The 21,575-nt window shown below is 35.2% G+C and overlaps 1 long non-coding RNA gene across 1 annotated transcript in view; it reads right to left on the reverse strand.

The window, feature by feature from the left end:
- LOC110207886 (uncharacterized) overlaps positions 1-21,368 on the reverse strand; it is a 59,677-nt gene extending 38,309 nt beyond the window's left edge. The window contains exon 1 of the long non-coding RNA XR_002324342.2: positions 21,283-21,368. This is a non-coding gene — a long non-coding RNA (uncharacterized LOC110207886). The remainder of the gene's footprint in view (positions 1-21,282) is intronic.
- Positions 21,369-21,575: the final 207 nt, after the last annotated feature.

Below are 21,575 nucleotides of genomic sequence, written 5' to 3' on the forward strand. Positions count from 1 at the left end.
AAGGAACAAGAATAGAGAATGAGGTAGTAAAACTATCTATTTTTTAGATGACATGATGATATTCTTGGAAAATCCCAAAGAGTCAATAAAAAAGCTAGTTGAAACTATTAATAATTTTAGTAAAGTAGCAGGCTACAAAGTAAATCCAAATACATTCTTATGTTACAAATAAAACTCTGCAAGAAGATATAATAAAAAAAATACCCCTTTTAAAATCACTCTAGACAGTATGAAATACCTGGGAGTACACCTGCCAAAGCAAACCCAGCAGCTATTTAAAATAAAATTATTAAAAAAACCTTTTTGCACAAATAAGTTATTAAAAATATTTGAGAGATATTAATTGTTCATTTGTAGAATGGACCAATATAACAAAAACAACAATTTTACCCCAACTAATTTATACATTGGATACTGCTGCAATTAAATTGCAATTTTTTTTACTGAATTAGAAAAAAAATAACAAAATTCATTTGAAAAAACAAAAAGTCAGGAATATAAAAATAAATCATGAAAAAGAAGGAGGTAAAGGAAGCAGGTTTAGCAGTATCAGTTATTAAACTATGTTATAATGCAGTAATTATCAAAATTATCTGGTAGTGGCTAAGAAAAGGTAGATCAATGGAATAGAATAGACATACTATTTACTGCAGCAAATAAACATAATAATCTTGTATTTGACAAATGTAAAGACTTAAGATTTTGAGATAAGAACTCATTATTTGGTAGAAATTGTGGTGTAAACTGGAAAACAGTAAGGCAGAAACTTGGCATATAAAAAAATTTTACACCATTTACCAAGATAAGGTCAAAATGGACCTGTGACCTAGATATAAAGAGAGATTTTATGAGAAAATTAGAAGAACACAGAACATATTATTTCTTAGACTTATGGATAGATGAGCAGTTTATTAATAAACAAGAGATACAGTGCAAAGTTAGATGTGAAGTGGATCATTTTGACTACATTAAATTAGAAAGGTTTTATATAAATAAAACAAATGTAGCTAAGATCAGAAGGAAAGCAAAAAATTAGGGGAAAAAATTTTATAGATAGTTTGTCAGATAAAGGTCTCATATCTAAAACCTATAAAGAACTTTGTCAAGTCTATAAGAATATTAGTCATTCCCTAATTGTTGCATGGTCAAAGGATGTAAAAAGACAATTTTCCAAAGAATAAATCAATACAATTCATGGTCATATGAAAAAATGATCTAAACGATTATTGATTAGAGAAATGCAAATTAAAACAACCTTGAGATATAATTTATACCTACCAGATTGGCTAAAATAACCAAATGGAAAAGTAACAAATGTTGGGGGGGGGTTGTGGAAAAATTGGAATATTAATCCATTGTTAGTAGAATTGTGAACTGATCCAACCATTTTGGAGAATAATTTATAATTATACCCAGAATTATTAAACTATCTATACCCTTTGACCCAGCTATACCACTACTTGGTTTATTTCTGAAGATAATTAGGGGAAAAGGAAAAGAATCTATGTTCTAAAATGTTTAGGGTGCCCATCAATTGGTGAATGGTGGAAGAAGTTGTGGTGCATGATTATGATAGAATCCCACTGTGCTATAAGAAATGATGAGCTCAGTGATTTTAGAAAAAAAAGCCATGGAAAGATTTGCATGAAATAAGGAAGAGTGAAATGAGCAGATACGAGAGAACATTGTGTGTAGTAACATCAATACTGTTTTAAGAATAGCTTTGGGTGAATAAATTATTTTGACTATTATAAATACTCAAATTAAATATAAAGGACACATGAAGAAAGATGCTACCTGCATCCAAAGAAAGAACTGAAAAATAGAAGTGTGTATAGAATTATTTTACAAATACATGTGTGTATGTGCATATGTATATAAACACACACCTATTTGTGCTTAATGGTAGTCATCTCTGAGTCAGGGAGGAGGAAAAAATAGATATACATGATAATCTCATTGTATATTTGAAAGGAATAGCATGTTGTACATTGCAGATCTACAATTTCATATGCAATTATCTTTTTCATTGTTCTATGTTATGGAAGTGCTTGCTTTATTCCATAAATTAAAAAGAAGAAGAAGAAAAACGAATGTTTAAGTTCAGTTCAGAAACATTTCAGAAGGGATTCCTATGACTCTGTGGTGGGTAAACAAAAGTGAGACAACTTTTCTGTATTTAAACAATTAATCCAATGAGACCAATTAATTAAAACAAAACAATTAGCCAGGATAAAAAGAAATAGGATATCTGATTTCTAATTGGCAGAAAGATTCAGGACTTTCCAAGTTGGGAGTGGAAGACTGAACAGCTCCAATTTCTTGAAATCAGAAAAAGAGGTGCCCCACCCTCCACAAGTGACTAATCAATCAAAGGAACATAGAAACAATAATGGGTCAACATGGGACCAGTTTTCAGATAAGACGTATGGGTTGCTTGAGATGTAATTTGTGACAAAACTCTTTGTATCAATCTTTAGATCTGACTGGGTTTATGGAAACCTATGGTCCTTACTTAAAGGTTTCTAAGAACAAGTAGAGGTGGTCCAGCCTCCAGCCACATAAGATTAGATTCAAACAATGAAATAAAGATTTCTCAAAATTACCATAATTGAATACAGTTTTCTTGCAAGAGAGAAAGTTGTACTAAACTTATAATTGAATAGAAAGGGAAATGAGTTAGATCTGGAATAGAGTGACAAGATGGAGTAAGTGTGGTTCATTCATTTACCACATCTATAAGTACCTGAAGATCCCTATCAAGCCTAATATTTGACAAAGAGTATCATACAGTGGAAAAAAGCATTGAATTTAAATTCAAGACCTGTTTTTGACCTGACATTGACAATTTCTGTGAAACATTGGACAAATAATTTAATTTCAAAAGGTTTCTTTTCCTGTTTACCTCTTCATGTTTCACTTGAGTCTTGTATCTGAAAGTCAAATTTTCTATTTAGCTCTGGTCTTTTCATCAAGAATGCTTGAAAGTCTGCTATTTCACTGAATGACCACTTTTTTCCCCTGAAGGAAAGCAAGATCCAGTAAGATCAGAGGTGAAGTAAGGATTTCTGTTTTAACCACTCTTACTTAATATTGTACTAGAAATCATAAGAGACTTATTAAGGTTGAACTGTTTACATTCCTTTACATTCCTGCATGGAAAGATGATATTTAGAATTCATCAGACCTTTGTCAGTATTAGGGTAGTTGGATGGTGGATGACCTGTAAAGTACATTCCAACTTTAATCTATGATCTTAGAATTTTAGAAATGTCATTGTTTTATACCATGAGAATCATAGAACAGTAGAACTATGAAGACTCTTTAAAGAAATTTGGAGAGGCAGAGATGTTATAGTGTTGTTCATCATATTTGGTGCATCATTTTTTTTTAAATCCCACTTCTGACAAGTACTAATTGTGTGGCCATAGACAAGGCTTTTAAATTCTGAGAGCCTCAATTTATTCACTCATTCCTTGATTTCCCCTCAAAAAATTCTTCTTATTCAAAATATCTCTTGAATTCAACTGATCCTATCCAAGGAATTCACTGAATTTTTATTTTTTAGAGAGGCAGGATGTACATTGAAGGCAGTTAGGAGGAATTTTCCCCTACATCTGTAGCTTCAAAAATCTGTCTCTTCCTCTCACATTCTTTTTGTCTTTATTTCTTTTCTGTCTCTCTGTCTCTTCCTGTCTCTCTCTGTGTGTCTTTCTCTTTCCTGTAGGATTAGTTGTAAACATGAGTTACATGCATTTAATAAGTGCTGTGTCTATGTATGTATCTATAAAGTGAGGCTATTAATACTTGATTATTATCTCATGAAGTTATCATTAAGTTCAAATGAAGTAGCAGTATGTGAAGTATCTGGTGATATTAAAATGCTCTATGAATGACAATTATCATTAAATGTTATCAAACTGAAACTTATTGACTTGATATTTAAGGACCATTACAATCTGTCTCTAATTTACCTTTCTAGCTCTTTTTTGTATAATTGCCCTATAATTGTTCTAGACAAATTAAACTATCAATGTTATTAGATGATTGATTTAGAACTGAATGGATTTTTAGGGCATCAAATCAAAGTTCCTTCACTTTAAATTTGAGGAAACCAAGCCCAGAGAGATTAAATTTTTTGCCCAATTTCAACCCAGAAGGTCTGACTCAAAATACAATATTAATTCAATTTCCTTCATGCTAACAATCCATGTTCAGCCTCCATGTGACTAGAATACACCCTCTCCTCACCTCTACTTCTCAGAATATTTTTAAAAACTAAGTTCAAGGGGTACCTCATCTATATACCTTTCCTCAATTCCCATAAGTTTTAATCCTCTCCTTCAAACAAGTTTCTATTTGCTTACTTCTGACCATGTTGAATCATCTTAATTTAAAGTTCCTGAGAGCAAAAATTATTTTAGTTTTTCTTTTGCATAATGTAATAAAATTTTTGTTGGATTGAATCATAGTCATTAATCCTTAATTATTTTTTTTTCAGATGGCCCCCATAGGAAATGTAGGACTGTTCGTCTTTGAAGGAGGGGTGGAAAGGAATAAGCTTTTATCCAGTTCCTTCCATCTCTGAGATACTTTTCTGAGACTTTACAAATATTAACCCTTTTGAGCCTCACAAAAACCTTGGGAGATAGGTGCTACTATGACACCCATTTTACAGATGAAGAAACTGAGGCAAATAGAGGTTAAGAGACTTGATTATGTTCATACAGCTAGCATACTTCTTTTTTTTAAAATGCTTCAATCTGTATTCAAACTCCATTGTTCTTTCTCTGGATGTGGATAGTATTTTCCATTACAAGTCATTTGGAATTGTCCTAGATCATTGAATTGCTTAGAACAGCTGAATCTAACAAAGTCAATAATCAAACAATATTGCTACTACTGTATACAGTGTTCTCCTGGTTCTGCTCACTTCACTCAGCACTAGTTCATGTGAGTCTTTCCAGATTTTTCTGAAATCCACCTGCTTACCATTTCTTATGGAATAATAGTATTTCATTACATTTATGTGTGAGAACTTGTTCAGCCATTCCCCAAATGATGGCATCCCCTAAATGTCCAATTCTTTGCCACCACAAAAACAGATGCTGTGAAAATTTTTGAACACGTGGAGCCTATTCCCTTTTTATGATGTCTTTGGGATACAGATCTAGTAGCGGTATTGCTGGAACAAAAGGGTAAACACAGTTTTATGGCCCCTTGGGCATAGTTCCAAATTGTTCTCCAGAATAGTTGGATCAGTTCACAAATCAACCAATAATACATTAGAGTTCCAATTTTCCCATATCTTCTCCACCATTTATCATTTTTCCTTTTTATCATGTTAGCTAATCTGATAGGTGTGACCTGGTACCTCAAAGATGCTTTAATTTGCATTTCTCTAATTCATATTGATTTAGAGCATTTTTTTCATACACTATAGATAGCTTTAATTTCTTCATTTGAAAACTGCCTGCTCATATCCTTTGACCATTTTCAATTAGAGAATGACATCTATTCTTAGATATTTGGCTCAGTTCTCTATATATTTTAGAAATAAGGCCTTTATCAGAGACACAGGTTATAAAAATGTTTCCCAGCTTTCTGTTGTGCTTCTAATGTTGGCTGCATTGGCTTTGTTTGTGCAATTTTTTTAAAAATTTAGGGTAATCAAAATTATCCATTTTTCACTTCATAATGTTCTCTATCTCTTGCTTGGTCATAAATTCTTCAATTCTCCATATATCTGGTAGGTAAACTATCCCTTGACCTCCTAATGTGTTTATACTTTCTCCCTTTATGACTAATCATGGACCCATTTTAACTTTATCTTGGTATGAGGTGTAAGATGTTGGCTTCTAGTTTCTGCCATGTGGTTTTCCAGTTTTCCCAGCAGTTTCTGTCAAAAAACGATGGACGCTACAGTCTTTGGATTTATCAAACAATACATTATTTTAGCCATTTACTACTGTATTTTTTTTCTTTTTAAAATTTCTTTAGTTTTAGTTTTCAACATTAACTTCCACAAGATTTTGAGTTCCAAATTTTCTCCCCATCCCATCCCTCCCCCGACCCCAAGATGGCATGCATTCTGTATACCTCTTCCTCTAATCTTCCTTCCCTTCTATCTCTCCCCATGTCTCTTATCCCTTTCCCCTTCTATTTTTCTGTAGGGAAGGACAGATTTCTATACCCCATTTCCTGTGTTTCTTATTTCCCAGTTACGTGTGAAAACAATTATTTTTAAATGTGTTTTTAAAACTTTGGATTTCAAATTTTCTTCCTTCCTCCCTCCCCACCCACTCTCATTAAAAAAGACAAGCAACTTGATACAAGTTATACATGTGCAGTCACGCAAAACACTTCCATAGTGGTCATGTTGTGAAAAACTAAATATGTTTCCCTTCATCTTATCCCACCCCCATTTATTCTATTCTCTTTTTTGACCCTGTCCCTCCTCAGAAGTATTTGCTTCTGATTATCCCCTCCCCCAATCTGCCCTCCCCTCTATCATCCCCCTGTTGTCTTGTCTCATTCCCCCCTTATTTTCCTGTAGGGTAAGACAGATTTCCATGCACAATTGAGTGTGTGCATTATTCTCTCCTTAAGCCAAATCCTATGAGAATAAGATTCACTCATTCCCTCTCATCTTACCCCATTTCCCCTCCAATGTAAAAGCCTTTTCTTGTCTGTTTTATGTGAGATAATTTACCCCATTCTAACTCTCTTTTCTCCTTCTCCCAATATAATCATCTCTTGCCCCTCAATTTTATTCTCCAGCTATCACTCCTTCATCTTCAACTTACCCTGTGCCCTGTATTTACATATACATATAATTTTTCCCCCCAACTACCCTAATACTGACAAAGGTCTCATGAGTTACAAATATCATCTTTCCATGTAGGAATGAAACCAGTTCAACCTTAGTAAATCTCTTATGATTTCTCTTTCCTGTTTACCCCCTTCATGTTTCACTTGAGTCTTGTATTTGAAAGTCAAATTTTCTCCTGGTCTTTTCATCAAGAATACTTGAAAGTCTGCTATTTCACTGAATGACCACTTTTTTCCCCTGAAGGATTATACTCAGTTTTGTTGAGTAGGTGATTCTTGGTTGTAATCCTATCTCCTTTGCCCTCCAGAATGTTATATTCTAAGCCCTGTGGTCCTTAATGTAGAAGCTGCTAAATCTTGTATTATCCTTGTTGTGTTTCCACAATACTTGAATTTTTTCTTTCTGCCTGCTTGCAATATTTTCTTCTTGACGCAGGAACTCTGGAATTTGGTTACAATATTCCTAGGAGTTTTCCTTTTGGGATCTCTTTCAGGGGGTGATCTATGCATTCTTTCCATTTCTATTTTGCCCTCCAGTTCTAAAATATCAGGGCAGTTTTCCTTGATAATTTCTTGAAAGATGTCTAGGCTCTTTTTTTGATCATGACTTTCAGATAGTCCAATAATTTTCAAATTTTCTCTCCTGGATCTATTTTCCAGGTCAGTTGTTTTTCCAATGAGATATTTCACATTGTTTTCTATTTTTTTAATCTTTTGGACTTGTTTTACAATGTCTTGATTTCTCATAAAGTCACTAGCCTCCAATTGCTCCATTCTAATTTTTAAGGAAGTATTTTTTTCAGTAAGGTTTTGAGCTTTCTTTTCCATTTGACCAATTTTGCTTTTGAATGCATTTTTCTCCTCATTGGTTTTTTGGACATCTTTTGCCATTTGGCTTAGGCTATTTTTTAAGGTGTATTTTCTTCAGTATTTTTCGGCTCTCCTTTAGCAAGTTGTTGACTTATTTTTCATGATTTTCTTGTATCACTCTCAGTTTTTCCTCTACATCTCTTACTTGCTTCTCAAAATCCTTTTTGAGCTCTCCCATGGCCTAGAACCAATTCATATTTTTCTTGGAGGCTTTGGATGTAGAAGCTTTGACTTTGTTGTCTTCTTCTGGTTGTATGTTTTGATCTTCTTTGTCACAAAAGAAAGATTGTATAGCCTGACCCTTTTTGTGCTGCTTGCTCATGATCCCAGCCAATTACTTGAGTTATAAACTCTTTGTTAAGGTAGGAATCTGTTTCCAGTGTGGAAAATGTACTGTTCCAAGCTTTGGGAGTTTTGTGCAGCTGTTTTCAGAGATACTTCTAGGGACCTGCAAATTTTGAGTTCTTCCAAGTGCTATTATCAAGGGAGAGGTGTTTACTCCTTTCTTGGACTGTGCTCTGTTCTATGAGTGACCACAAACACTCTTTTCTGTCTTGGAACTGTGAGGAGGATTTTATCTGCATCCCCACTGCCAGCTCTACCACACCAGCACTCTACCTTGTCCCAGGACCGCCACCCAGAACTCTGACCCAGATCTAAGCATGGGGAAAGCAAGACAATCCTGTACCAGCAAAGAGATGCCCGAAATCCGCCTCTGATCAGCCACTTGATTTCCCCTCATTCTGATGGCCAGAAGCTCAGGAGGCTGCCACCACCTTAGATCAAGCCCAGGGACTGGGGTGGGACCAGCCATCAGCTTCTCTTTCACCATAGACACAGACTTTTCCTACTAACCTTCTAAGTTGTCTTTGGCATTCATGGGTTGAAAAGTCTGGAAACCACAACAGCTGACTGTGATTCAGTCTTCTGAGGCCTGCTCCAGGTTCTCTGAGGCCTGCGCGCCCACGTCAAACTGTGTTCCTCTCCCAGCCTTGCACGATATATCTTTCTGATCAACTATCCAGGGTGTCTTGGGCTGGAAATTTGTTTCACTCTGTCTTTTTGTGGCTTCTGCTGCTTTAGAATTTGTTTGGAGCCATTTTTTACAGGTATTTGGAGGGGTTTGGTGGAGAGCTCAAGCAAATCACTGCTTTTACTCCACCATCTTGGCTCTGCCCCCTTGACTACTGTATCTTGTATACTTAACCTATTATACTGATGCACTGCTCTATCTCATAGACAGCACCATGTAGTTTCGATGATTGCTGTTTTATAATACAGTTTTAGATCTGGTATGGATAGGCCACCTTCCTTTGCATTTCTTTCCATTAATTTCCTTGATATTCTAGAACTTTTCTTCTTCCAGATGAATTTTCTTATTATTTTTTTACCTCTATAAAATAATTTTTGATAGTTTGACTGGTATGGCACTGAATAAGTCTGGAAACCTCCAGAGCTGCGTGTGATTCAGTCCTCTCATGCCTGCTCCAGGTTTGCTGAGGCCTGTGCACCCACAAAATGCCCACCCTCTGTCTATGTATACCCCTTCTAAATGCCATATTATAGATACAGTTATCAAAATTTGTAAGTATCATCTTCCTGGGTAGGATGTCAACAGTTTAACCTTATTGAATAACATCTTTTTTTTCTTTCCTTTACCTTTTTTTGCTTCTTTTGAGTCTTGTATTTGAAGATCAAATTTTCTGTTCAATTCTGTTTTTTTTTTTAATCAGGGATTATTTAAAGTACTTTATCTCAGTAAATGTTCAAATTTTCCCCTGAAAGATTATGTACAGTTTTGCTGGATAGTTGATTCTTGGTCATAATCCAAGATCTTTTGACTTCCAGAATATCACATTCCAGGCCCTTTGATCCTTTAATGTAGAAGCTGCTAAATTCTGCATAATTCTCTCTGTCGTTATATAATATTTAAATCATTTCTTTTTGTCTGCTTGCAGACATTTTCTCCTTGATGTGCTAATTCTGGAATTTGGCTGTGATATTCTTTGAAGCTTGCCTTTTGGGATCTCTTTCAGGAGGTCATTGGTGGATTCTTTCAATAACTATTTTACCCTCTCGTTCTGGGATATCAGGGCAGTTATCCTTGATAATTTCTTGAAAGATGTTGTCCAGGCTCTTTTTTTGATCATGGCTTTCCCATAGACCAATAATTTTAAAATCATCTCTCTTGGATCTATTTTCAGGTCATTTGTTTTTCCAAAGAGTTTTTTTTTTTAATATTTTCTTCTTTTTTTTCATTATTTTGATTTTGTTTGATTCTTGATGTCTCATAGAGTCATTAGCTTCCACTTCCCAATGCTGGTTTTTAATGAATTGTTTTATTCAGATAGCTTTTGTACCTCCATTTCCATTTGACCAATTCTACTTCTTAAGGAGTTATTTTCTTCAGCGGATTTTTTTTTCCTATTTGACCAATTGTATTTTTTAAGGAATTGTTTTCTACAGTCAATTTTTGTCTTCCCTTTCCAAGCTGCTGACTCTCTCTTGTGTACCTCTTATTTCTTTTCCCCAATTTTTCTTCTACCTCTCTTATTTGACTTTTAAAACCCTTCTTGAGTTCTTCCAAGAAGGCTTTTTGGGCTTAAGACCAATACATATTCCCTCTGAGGTTTCAGATTTGGGTATATTCATAACGTTGTCTTCTGGGTTTGTGTTTTGATCTTCCATGTCACCATAAAAACTCTCTATGGTCAGTGTTCTTGTTTGCTTTTTGCTCATTTTGTTTGCTTATTTCATGGCTTTAGTGCTGAAGTCTCCTGCTGGAGCACAGGAGACACTGTCCCAAACTTCTTTTGCTGGGGCTCAAGGGCCTGGTCACTAGCTTTGTGCCCTGAGGTCTCAGGTGCTGGCCACTGGAGGCTATATGGTTCTGGCAGCTTGCCTGGTGCTGAGCTAGGGTTTAGATGTGGTGTCTGGTGTTTCTGAAGCCAAGTGAGGCTCTTCTGTATTTCCTCAAGGTTTTCCTGAAGCACAGGGAGGCCTGCAGCTGAAGGATGCCTGCTCATTCTTGGCTGTGCTGGAGCACATGGCAGTTCTCTGAGCTGGATTCTGCCAGTTCCTGGCCCTGCTAAGGCTCATGGTGGGGTTCCTGGTGTTGGTATTTTCCTGTTCTACAGCTTTGGGGCTCAAAATCTGCCACTGATTTGTTGAGGTGAAGCTCACCACTGGCTTGCTGGGGCATTTCCTGTCCTGGACTGTGTTCCCCTTTTACAAGTGATATGGATCTTATTTGCCAATTCTCTAAATCTCCTGAATCAAAAGATTGGTCTACCCCTACGTTCTGCTGGCTTTGCTATTCCAGGATCTGTTCTGGGGCACTGTTTTATAGGAGAATGGAGAGAGAGAGAGAGACAGTGATCTACTGCTTACTCAGCCATCTTGGCTCCTGCCAAAATGCATTTCTGAGGCTAGATTTTAACTGCAATATTCCTGACTTCAGGCCCAGTTCTCTATCCTCTGTACCACCTCACATCCTCTTTTATTACTTGCTGGTCTAATCAGTAAGTCATTAAGTCAATGAATGTTTATTAAGGGTTTACTATGTGACAAACACTACAATCCACACTCCGGATGTATAAGAAGGCCTAATACAACTTTTGCTTTCAAGGAACTCTTATTTTAAATGGGGGAGATAGCACACATATACATATATATAAACACATATACATATGTATTATATGTACTGTGTACATATATTATTGCAGTTTGTAAGTCAGTTTCTGCATCTGCAAAATGGGCAAAATATAGAACTTGTGTATATCACTGAATGTTGTGAGGAAAGTCCTGTGTAAAATACCATATAAGTACAAGTTTTTATTAGACTGGTATATGTATATACGTGTGTGTGTGTGTGTGTGTGTGTGTGTGTGTGTGTGTGTGTGTTGAGAGAGAGAGAGAGAGAGAGAGAGAGAGAGAGAGAGAGAGAGAGAGAGAGAATCTCAGTGTAACTAACAGGAACAGAGAAGGAATCTGGTAGAAAGTGGGTTTTGAACTGACTCTTGAAGGAAGCCAAAAAAGCTGCTATTAGAGATGAGGAGACAAAGAGAATCCCAGACATGGGACATAATCATTGCTAATTCACAATGTCAGGCAATGGGGTTTTGTAGTGGAGGAGCAAATGGAACATACTGGTGGCCAGCATGTGGCCAATAAAAAATGTAGGGGGGGGAGTAAATATAACTTGATTAAGAAAGTAGTAAAGGACTAGATTGTGAACAAACATAAGTTTTACACTGAGAACTGACTAATTTTTACAGTAAATTTTTTCTTTGTAAGTTGTTTTATCAACCTTGTGATTCTGGGGGCAGTATAGCTGCCTTCTTTCTTGTAATTCAAGGAGGAGGGAATGAAAGCAACCAGTAAGAATGGGTATTTTTCTTTTCTCTCATCTGTCCCCTCCCCTTTTTCACCTCTTGGTAATATGTACCAGTGTTCTCAATAGTTAGAAAAAAATAGAATTCTTGTTTGTAGACAATGTTTCTGCAAACTAAATAATGGAAGAAAAGTAAAAGGGTGATTATTATAGTTAAGAAAAACAAACAAACTAAATGGATGACACCTTATAATTTCTTGACTACAAAACAATTCAAATCCACTTATACTTAAATAAGAAACATTCTTTTTTTCCCCTTAAGATATAGTTATGATTGCTATGAATTCACCCTCCTTATTATCTAGTATAAGCAAAACAGAATCGGTTCTAATTCTATTATTCAGTGTATTATATCCAAGGTCCTAAATATCTTCCTTAGTCATGGAATGTAATATAACTTTTGTAGCATAAATAACTCAGTATTGTCAAACATTTAGTAAATCAATAGTATCTAAGCCAGTACCTTTAACAATAAGAGATATTGATCAATCTGAATCATCTAATAATATAGAAAAAAGAAAATTCACAATTTGATAGATGACAAATATTACAACTACTGACAGAAAAGGACATTCTGACAGGAAAGCTGCTGGAGTTCAGATATGAAGTGTAAGTTACCATCAACTGAAAAAAGGAGAGAGAGAGATTATGCAAAAGAATTGCATTCATGTGACAGGACTGATAAGAAAGGAAAATATGAGCAAATAGATAAGGCCCATGATTCAGAATTACCCAGCTAAGTCTTTCTGATAGGTAAAATGTGAAGAACATTGTCAAAAAGCAGATCACAGCCTGATAATGATGCATTTTACAGAGGTAAAGCATTAATCAGAGTGAATATAGTTTCTTACCCATCCCTATCCTCTCTCTGTCTCTGTCTGTCTGTCTGTCTGTCTGTCTATCTGTCTGTCTGTCTGTCTGTCTCTCTCTCTCTCTCTCTCTCTCTCTCTCTCTCTCTCTCTCTCTCTCTCTTTCAGAAAGTAACATTTATACAGGTAAAGAATGCAAATCAATAAAAAAGAAAACTTCAAGATGTAAACTAAAATGTCTGACACTTTTGGCATGTTTTATCATTTACAAAACATTTTACACATATCTCAGGTTTTTTTGTTTGTTTGTTTGTTTTTTTTAGTGAGGAAATTCAGGTTAAGTGGCTTGCCCACAGTCACACAGCTAGGAAGTATTATGTTTCTGAGGCCAGATTTGAACACAGGTCATCCTGACTCCAGGGCCGGTGCTCTATCCACTGCACCACCTAGTTGCCCCCAATATTATCTCAGTTTGTAAGTAAATTTCTGCATCTGTAAAATGGGCAAAATACAGAACTTGTATATATCACTAAATGTTGTGAGGAAAGTGCTGTGTAAAATACTATATAAATACAAGTTATTATTATATTGGTAATGTTTAGCTTTTCAATATTTTTATTAAAAACATTTCAAGGCATCATTTAATACTTTATTTGAAATAGAAAAAGACAGCAAGATGTGGTTAAAAATAACATATTAAGTTGAATGTTCAAGCACCTAGGAGACAAATCATTTAACTACTCTGAACTTCAACTTTTTCATCTGTAAAATGAGATGATTATATTAGCAAGTAATAATGGTCTTTCAAATTCTAAAATTGTCTCATTCTTTTTTGTTATTGCTAGGCATATTTCATTTTTTCTTGATTTTTATATAATAATCATTTTCTGATATGATTTGCTCCCTCAAAACCCTGATGTGTAATAAAGAAATAAACCAATTGGCAGAGTTACTGATTCTGACAACAGGAACCAAACCCCTGACCATTCTAGGAAGTAGAAAGAAGTGTTTCCCATTATCTGAACTCTTTAACCAGGAGTGGTCACTTAATTAGTCTGAGTTAATAAGCAATTTATTGTTACTGTTTTCTTTGTTACAATCACTGTATTAGGTAGGCAGCATAGTATAGTAGGTGAAGTGCTAAATCTGGAGTAGGAATACCTGAATTCTGCTTCCAACATTAGCTACATGATCATAATTAAGTTAATTCACTTTTATGAATCTGAGTTTCTTCACATGCAAATTATTATCTTTCTCATTTCACCACTTAGTTTTAGTCACAAAGAAAGCTAAGTATTATAAGAGGTAATGTGAGGCAAGAGAGGATTCTAGGTATGGGACATAACTGGTGCAAAAGTACGTAGAGGGCACATGGGGTATTATGATGAGAAACAACAAAAGTAACTGTCTTATATAATCTCCCTCAATTTTACATATTCAGAAATATTTTAATTTGCATAACTCATATTATTTTAATATGGTGTTGATAATTTTCATTCTTGCACTTGAAAAAATGTTCACATCTTTTGGTCATTTATCTATTGGGAAATGGATTTTATTCATATTATTTTGTTAATTCTCTATATATGTCCTATATATTAGATTTTAAAAAATTTATTTATTTTTAATTTTCAACATTCACTTCCATAAGCTTTTGAGTCTTAAATTTTCTCCCCTTACTTCTGCTTCCTCTTCCCCAAGATGGCATGCAATCTTATATAGACTCTACATATACATTTTTATTAAACATATTTTAACATTAATCATGTTTTAAGGAAGAATTAGAACAAATGACAGGAGCCACATGAAAGAAAAAAACAAAAAAAAACATAAAGCAAAACAAGAACAGCAAGAAAGAAAGCAAATAGTATGCTACAGTCTGAATTCAGACTCCATAGTTCTTTCTCTTGGTGTGGATAGCATTTTCTATCATGAATCTTTTGGATTTGTCTTAGATTCTTGTATTGCTGAGAAGAGCTAAGTCATCAGTGTCAGTTATAACACATTGTGGCTGTTACTGTGTATGATGTCCTTCTGGCTCTGCTTACTTCACTCAGCATCTTCATTTTCAGGTTTTACTGAAGTCCAACTGCTCATCACTTCTTATAGCACAATAGTGTTCCATTACATTCATATACCACAACTTGATCAGCCATTCCCCTATTGATGGGCATCCTCTCAGTTTCTAATTCTTGGCCACCACAAAAAAGGCTGCTGTAAATATTTTTGTACATGTGTGTGTTTTCCCCATTTTTATGATTTCTTTGGGATACAGAAATGCTATTCCTGGGTCAAGGAGTATGTACATTTTATAGCCCTTTGGGCATAGTTCCAAATTGTCCTCCAGAAGGGTTGGATCAGTTCACAAGTCCTAAAGTTCTCTGATTCTTAATCATAGCAATGTTTAGACTACTGATAATATAATTTTTCAAAAGAAACAGATTAATGTCTGATTTGGTACTATATTCAAAATATAGAATGACAGAATTATTGATTGCACCATCTACTTCTACTACTCGTAGAAGATGGGATGAGAAAGGAGATTAAAATTGATATGTCATAATCTGAATGATGGTAAAGGTGTCTATCCTCCTGCCCACCAGTTTCCAGCAAGGTCCATCATTATGAATATTGTGGTAGGCTAAATAGACTTAATTTGCTATGCCAAAATACTGTCTTGGGATTTGATGTTGATCGGCATTCTTTTTTTTTTCCCTTTTAAAAAAAATTTTAGTTGCTCAAAACCATAGTACAAATTGTACTCACAATGGCATTAATACATTTGAATCTAGGGATGGAAGCCATAATTCATGTAATAAACTAGTTTCCCACCCTAAATTTGAGTGAATTATATTATCTTAACAGAAGTCCACAGTGAACATTAGGGAGGTAGAATTATATTGAAGACCATCATATTGGTGATATGTGCTATCAAACTATAAAAAGTATGGGTGAAATTTTGATCCTGTCTCAGAAAACTGAGTAACCAATGCACATATTTTACTGATAGAGGGGATCTCCATTAAAGTATGGCCTCCACCTTTCATGGCCCTGTATGAAGTCTTTTTTAGCCTAGAAATTTTTATATGAAAAGCTACTCCATCTTTGTAAAAAGGCAACAAAAAAGCCTGGAAAAGGGCCCAAACTAATCTGATTCACTGGACAAGGCCTCAGGAGGAAGTAAGGATACCTTAGAGAATATACAGTTTTCCAAATACTAAATTCATGAACCTCATATTCTTATAAACTACACTAGATCTTGAAGACCTTACTACATTCAATATTTGCCTTCATTTAAATCTTATTGTAGGTTTTAATGACATGAAATTCAGCAAAAAAAAAATTACTACTGTAATTGTTAAATATCAAGATTAGGGACTACAAAATGTTTGGAGACATTTATGGCAAAATTTGTCTTGGCAGAGCCGAGATTCAACATGCTTCTTAGTAAATATTATCAGGATTCTGATTCAGGATGAAGTATGTCAAGGAATCCATTCCAGTGGTTCTTTTGTAGAACTGTTACCTCTAATTGGTCAACAACTTCAATAGAAATTGAGGTACACAATACTAGGTGAATTGCATAATCTCATTAAACGTAGGTAAGTAATTTATCTGCCTAAACCATGTCCAAATAGCCTTTATGTTATGGAGGATGATGAGGGTTAGTATTGAACAGTGGTTTTGATTGGAGGGATACATATTTCAACCAAACCAGGCTATTGACACTTTGGAGATTGCAAGGTGACTTTTTTGGTCTAAAGGTTATTCAATTTGTAGATTACGAAAAGGCCAAAGTAGAACCTAAACTAAAATGGGAAAAGGAAGACGTGAGTTTTATATGGATTGTTTATTTTGCAAGGCCCATGGCTACATTTTCCAGATTTAATTTATCATAAATAAGACTGGACAAAGTTTCAAAAAACTGATCAAACAGGGCAAGGGTATGCCATGTTAAATCTTAATTTATAATCTTTAAGGAGCTGGTAAGTTATACTATAGAACTTTGCTCCTGTCAAAATAAAAAAAATTCCAGCGCCTGGTACATTTTAATTGAAGGCGTTATGCAATGGTCTTTGAAGCCCTGGAGCAACACATTCACCTTCAACAACTAAGTGGGTATTTGTAATACAGGCTATCCCATCCAGAAGTCAGTCCCACTAGGTAGGATAGGACATACATGGAACCTTCAAGGAGTTCATCAAGATGTCAAATTATGAAAGGGAATATAGTAAGTGTTGACAAAATGACATTTCTTTGTTCTCCATAAAATCCTTTACATTCTTTGGCAAAAGTTTGACTCTGTAGAAAAGTCCCAAAGTAGTGCAGCTATGTGAAATATGAAGAGATACCTAAGCTGAACTTTCTCCTATAATGAAGCTTTGGAACTCAGGGCCTTCATCCTCAAAACAGAGAGGCAGAGGCAGTGAAGAGGTAGATTACCAAAGCTGATAAAGTTTTAAAGGATGATTAAAAAGTTTCCTTTTAAAAATATTTATGTATGTATTATGTTTTTAACTTTCAAAGTGCAATATAATTATTATTTCACTTTAGGCACTAACAGTAATTGACTATGTAACCTGGTTACAAGCAAATTATTTAAACTCTTTGGACCTTGGTTTTCATAGGTAAATAATAAAGGGGTTGATTGAAATGATTTTCCGCTGCTATACAAATGATTTAATAATAGAGTTGTAACTAAAAACTAAGTGATTTCTATAAATATAACATTATATTTCTTAAATTAGTGATATGCTTTTAAGCTACTGATTTCTAGCTAAAGGCCAGAAGGGTTGAAATAATTAACATTTGCACAAGTATTCTAATCACCTATTGCTAGTAAAAAAAAAAACAAACACACTTACAAGCTAGATTTTTTTGGGGGGGTGGGTGGGGTGGGGATGCTTCATAAAACTGTAAAAATAAAGCCTTGATATGCATTAACTGGTATCATGTTCAATGCAAAGTGAAAAGTAACAGAAAAAAGGTGTGAAGACTCTGGAAAAGAGAAGTTTCAAAGGAATAAAAAAGTAGGTCATTTATATTTTTTAGCCTTCATATAAATTTCACAAGGTTTGTATTTTCTTAACAGAAGTCAAGGACATAAAACTCATTTTCTCATGCAGAAAAGACTTGTTACAAATATAGCCAAAGCTGAAAGGGTTCATTTCATACTAGTATTGCCACAGAGGATTCCCTTGTCCTGTCTTGTCCTGTACTGTCTTCTCCTGCATTTTCCTCTCCCTCTTATCCTCTCCTTTCCTGTACTTTGATCACCCCTTTTCAGTAACCATTTTCAATTTACTTGTTCTTTTTAAAATTTAATTTTAAAGAACTATGAATGTTGCTGTCTTCTCATATCTAGCTCTGACAACAGAGGTTTAATTTACTTAAGAAACCTGTTGTTGTTGTTGTTGTTGTCGTTGTTGTTCAGTCATTTCTTTTATTTGTGTCCAACTCTCTGTAACCCCACTTAGGGTTTTCTTGGCAAAAATACCAGCATGGTTAGCCATTTCATTCTCCAGCTCATTTTACAGTTGAGGAAACTGAGGAAAACAGGTTAAATGACTTGCTCAAAGTCACACAGCTAGTACATATCTAAGGCCAAATTTAACTCAAGTCTTTCTGATTCCAGGCCAGGTAGTATATCCACTGCATGAACTAGTTGCTCTTTAAGAAACCCATTCCATTGTTTTTTAACTGAATTGGCCAGCTGAATCCATAAAAAGCAACAAACAAATAAACAAAAAACCAGTGCATTCCCAAACAATCATCTAATTTAGAAAAAAACAAGAATAGCCCATGCTGTTTCATGATGTTCATAGTTGATATAGGACCAATTGTTTGTTAAGAATTCAAGGTAAAACTCAAAATTAAGTTAAGTAAAATAGAGGACATTTGGAGTTGTAACTGATTTAAAAAAAAACATTACAATAAGAAAACAAGAGAAAACAACAAACAATATGCTATTAATCTTTCCGAGAAATTCTCTAAAAATAATTTTCTTTCACTTCATTGCATTGACAAGAGATTCACCTGAATAGAAATATTGCTGTAAATATTAACACTCTCATTTCAAGCAAAGGTTTTACTTCTCTGCCAGATTAAATGAATTGAATGAATTTGTGGATCAAACAACACACATTTATTAAGCATCTGCTCTTTGCAAGGCACTACGCTAAGCACTGGGGAATTAAAAAAAAGAAAAGAAAAAAAAATCCAAAGACAGTCCCTGCCCTTGAGGAGCTGACAGTCCAAAGGGGGAGACAACATGTAAACACACACATAGAAAACAATCTATGAATAGCATAAAAAGAGATAATTAATGGAAGGAAGACACTGGAATCAAGAGGGATTGAATGAAGGCTTCTTGTAAAAGTGTGATTTTAGTTGGAATGTAGAGTAAGCCAGGAAGTTCAGTAGTCAGAGTGAAGGAAAGACTGTTTCTAGACATCAGGGAAAGACCAAAAAAAAAAAAAAAGGCCAGATAATTGTGACTTCCAGGAGCCAAGATAGTTGAATAAGCAGAAAATCACCATAACTCCTATATTTAACTCCTAACTAACATACTATAGTGTCCCAAAACAAATCCTGGAAGAGCAGACTCAGCAAAATGATGGGGTAAAACAATCTGTGAGCCCCAAAAATTTGGAAGATCAGCAGGAAAGGTCTGTGTGCTTCAGGTAAAAGGGGAGTGCAGTTCAGGATCTGAAGCATCCCAGCAAGCCAAGAGCAAGCCCCAACTCAGTAAATCAGTGGTACATCCTGAGCCCCAGTGAAGTGGATCAGGCAAACACCAACACCAGTTCTCCCCCCCACCACCCCTTACCTCAACATAGCCAGGGGAAAAGCAGACTATAGCTCTGATAACTGCCACATGTTTCAGCATAGTCCAGGGCAAATAAGCAATCCCCGGTAGCCATACCTTCACCATGCTTCAGTGTAGTCTGGGACAAACAGGTATATTCCAACCCTTTGTGAACCTAAGAAAATAGATAGCCACCAGCACCAGTCCTTCCCAGATGCTTTAACATAGCCCTGGACAAATAGGAAACCACCAGTGGCACAGCTGCAACTTACTTCAGTGTAGCCCTGGAGAAACACAGAAACACCTCCACCAGCCTAAGCACACACCGAACACCACCACTAGGACCACAGTTCAGACCTAGGTAGGATGTCAGATCACTATGGCCTCCAGCAGCACCAGCCAGCACTAATACCAGGTCAAGTCAGCACCTGTAGCCCCTAGCACAAGAGGCCTGACACAGTGCCCCTTTTGAACCAGAAGCAAAGCTCAAATTTAAAAGAAAGGGGGAAAAAGCCTCCAAAAGGTCAGAACAAACAAGGAAATAAAGAATCTGACCACAGAAAGTTGTTATGGTAACAGAGAAGTTCAAGAGAGAAATGCGGAATAAGAAAACTATGGGCAAAACTGCAAAGAAAAAATGGGAAGTGGTCTCAAGCCCAGAAAGAATTTATGGAAGAGCTTAAAAAGGAGTTCAAAAGTCGTATAAGAGAGGTAGAAGAAAAATTGTAAAAATAACTGATAATTATGCAAAAGAATTATGAAAAAGAGTCAACAGCTTGGAAAAGGAAAACAACTGCTTAAAAAGTGGAATTGGCAAAAGGGAAAACGAGATACAAAAATCCACTAACAACAACAACAACAACTCCTTAAAAAGTGCAATTGGTTAAATAGAAAAGAAAATTAAAAAGCCAATTGAAGAAGACAACTACTTAAAAATTAGAATTGGGCAAGGGGAAGTTAATGACTACAATGAGACATCAAGAATCAATCAAACAAATTCAAAAGAATGAAAAAATACAAGAAAATGTAAAATATTTATAATGGAATGCTGTTGTGCAATAAGAATGATGAATAGGCAGATTTCAGAAAAAAAACTACGTTAGGTACAAGGGGATTCTAAGACAAAATAGAAAATTGTCCCTGATCTCACAGAGTTTAGATTCTACCTGGGGGTAGGAATGATATAGACTATGAATAGATAAGCATATGAATGATTTTTTTAGGCAATTGGGGTTAAGTAACTTGCCCAGGGTCACACAGGTATGAATGATTTTAAAGAAAAAAAATGAATAGCATTTTCCCAATTATATGTGTACAAGATTTACATTAATTTATTTTTTTAGTTACAAATTTTCTACCTTCCAACACTCTCCTCTTCCTAAAACAGTAAGCGATTTGACATGGGTTATATATGTGCAATCATATAAATTAGATTTCCATATTAGTTATATTATGAGGAAAGAAACAGACCATGAGGAAAGTGCAAGCGTGCACATGCGTGTGCACACACACACACACACACACACACACACACACACACACACACAAAAGTAAAATTACTATGCTTTGACCTTCATTTTGAGTCCATCAGTTGTTTCTCTGGATCTGGAGAGTATTTTCCATCATGATTCCTTTGGAAGTGTTTTGGGTCATTACATTGCTGAGAAGAGCTAAGTTAATGAATGATAATTTGAAGGGGATGGTGAAAACATTAAAAACTAGGAAGATATTGACAGGCTTCCTGTAGAAGATGGAATGTTAACTGAGTTAATGTATAACGTTATAGGATGTTACAGGCATGTGTTGATCAATGTTTAACAACCAGTCTCTGGGGAAAAATGTGTGTATGAAACACCTTAAATTT

This window comes from Phascolarctos cinereus, unplaced genomic scaffold, assembly GCF_003287225.1.
Source record: "Phascolarctos cinereus isolate Bilbo 61053 unplaced genomic scaffold, phaCin_HiC Scaffold_4;HRSCAF=312, whole genome shotgun sequence".
NCBI lineage: Eukaryota > Metazoa > Chordata > Mammalia > Diprotodontia > Phascolarctidae > Phascolarctos > Phascolarctos cinereus.